This window comes from Camelina sativa, chromosome 17 (genome assembly GCF_000633955.1).
Source record: "Camelina sativa cultivar DH55 chromosome 17, Cs, whole genome shotgun sequence".
Classification (NCBI taxonomy): domain Eukaryota; kingdom Viridiplantae; phylum Streptophyta; class Magnoliopsida; order Brassicales; family Brassicaceae; genus Camelina; species Camelina sativa.
The window spans coordinates 20,050,093-20,052,814 of NC_025701.1; positions in this window are offsets into that span (position 1 = coordinate 20,050,093).

Genomic DNA, 2,722 nt, shown 5'->3' on the forward strand with positions numbered 1-2,722 from the left:
TGGATCCCGAGAAGATTCAGGCCATCAGGGAGTGGCCGAGGTCGCAGAGTGCCACTGAGATCCGGAGTTTTCTGGGGTTAGCGGATTACTACAGGAGGTTTGTTCGGGGTTTTGCGAGTATGGCTCAGCCGATGACTAAGCTTACAGGGAAGGATGTTCCATATGTGTGGTCACCAAGGTGTGAGGCGAGTTTTGCAAGCCTCAAGCAGATGTTGACTACCACGCCGGTGTTAGCACTGCCTGAGCAGAACGAGCCTTACGTTATGTATACATATGCTTCTGGAGTGGGGTTGGGTTGTGTGCTTATGCAGCAGCAGAAGGTTATAGTCTATGCTTCGCGGCAGTTGCGGAAGCATGAAGCTAATTATCCTACTCATTATTTGGAGATGGCAGCAGTGATTTTTGCTCTGAAGATTTGGAGGTCTTATCTGTATGGTGGGAAGGTACAGGTATTTACAGATCACAAGAGTCTGAAGTACATTTTCACTCAGCCTAAGCTGAATTTGAGGCAGAGGCGTTGGATGGATTTAGTACCAGATTATGATCTGGACATATCTTACCATCCTAGTATAGCTAACCTAGCTGCAGATGCCTTGAGTCGGAAGCGGGCGGCTTCGGCTCAGGAGCAGGATATGGAGGCGTTGGTAGGTGAGATTAGTGCATTGAGTTTATGTGCTGTCTCACAAGAACCTTTGGGTTTGGAGGCAGCGTATCGAGCAGATTTGTTGAGTAGAGTGCGATTAGCTCAGGAGAGCGATGAGGGGCTGGTGAATGCCTCTAAGGCTGCAGGTTTGGAGTATCAGGTTTCTGCTAATGGTACTATCCTTGTGCATGGTCAGGTTTGTGTGCCCAAGGGAAAGGATATGAGGCAGGGGATACTGAGAGAGGCTCATTCGAGCAAGTTCTCTATTCATCCAGGGGCGACCAAGATGTACCATGACTTCAAGCGGTATTATCAGTGGGTCGGGATGAAGAAGGACGTAGCTGACTGGGTGGTGAAGTGTGACACTTGCCAGCTAGTTAAGGCGAAGCATCAGGTTCCTGGTGGATTATTACAGAGTTTGCCCATTCAATAGTGGAAGTGGGATTTGATCACGATGAACTTCGTGGTGGGTTTGCCTGTGTCGAGGACGTTTGATGCGATTTGGGTCATTGTGGACCGTTTGACTAAGTCTGTGCATTTTCAGGCCATTAAGAAAACTGATGGAGCAGCGGTTTTGGCCAAAAAGTACGTGAGGGAGATAGTCAGATTGCATGGTGTGCCTGCTAGTATTGTGTCTGATAGAGATTCTAAGTTCACCTTGGTGTTCAGGAAGGCATTTCAGGCAGAGATGGGCACGAAGGTGCATATGAGTACAATCTACCATCCTCAGACGGAAGGTCAGTCAAGGAGGATTAACTGAGGATGTTCGTGTTGGATTGGGGTGGTCGTTGGTCAGATCACTCTAGCTTGGTGGAGTTTGCTTACAACAACAACTACCAGGCGAGTATTGGGATGGCTCCTTATGAGGCATTGTATGGGAGGCTGTGTCGTACACCGTTATGTTGGACTCAAGTGGGGGAGAGGAGCCTATATGGTGTGGATTTTGTTCAGGAGACCTCGGAGAAGATTCGGGTTCTGAGGCTGAACATGAAGGAGGCTCAGGATCGACAGAAGAGCTATGCTGATAAGAGGAGGAAGGATCTTGAGTTTCAGGTTGGTGATGGAGTGTATCTCAAGATGGCCATGTTGCAGGGTCCGAACAGGTCATTGACAGAGACTAAGTTGAGTCCAAGGTACATGGGTCCGTTCAGGGTAGTTGAGGGGGTGGGACCAGTAGCATACCGGCTGGAGTTTCCTGAGGTTATGCGTGCGTTCCACAAGGTATTTCATTTGTCGATGCTGAGGAAGTGTCTTCACGAGGGTGATTGGTTGTTGCCTAAGATTCTGAGGATCTTCAGCCCAACATGACTTTAGAGGCGAGACCGTTGAGGGTGCTCGGGAGGAGAGTCAAGGAACTTCGGAAGAAGAAGATTCCTTTGATGAGAGTCCTGTGGGACTGTGATGGAGTAGAGGAGCAGACTTGGAAGCCCGAGGTGAGGATGAAGGCAAGGTTTAAGAAGTGGTTTGAGAAGCAGGCCGCGATTTGAGCTTGTCTAGCCGGGTCCAAGTTGTAGTCCGTGCCTGGAGTGGATACAGAGAATTCCAGCCCATCTCTCCTGATACTTGGTCGCTTAGAGGTGGTTGGTTGTGCGACTAAGTACCAAGATGAGGTGGTGCTCGGGTGCGAGTTGATGGATTGGATTGTTGTATCTTATTTTTCCTTTTGTAGTTTCTTGAGGTTGTAACGATTATGACATTTTGAGATTAATAGCTCGGGTTTCTATTTTTGAAAGTTTCCATAAATAGAAAGTTTCCATAAGAAGGAAATTTCCAGATTTAGAAAGTTTCTAAAAGGGGAATTTTTGTGAGAAGTGTTGAGGTAGATCTAGCCGGGAGATACTTGATGGCATCAAATTTGTTTTTGCTCAAGGCCGTGTGGGCTCAACTCATGTGATACCAATAGCTCGATGGACTTTGTGGCCAGAGAGTGGGAGTGGTATGTTGCTTCAGATGACGATCCGAGAGTGCGCTTTAGGGTGACGACCCAAGAGCAGGATATTTGAGACTCCCTGGATACCGTAGCTGTGAGCCACGGCTCGGCAGTGAGCCGGTATGTCTCGAGGGTTGCGACCCGAGAGC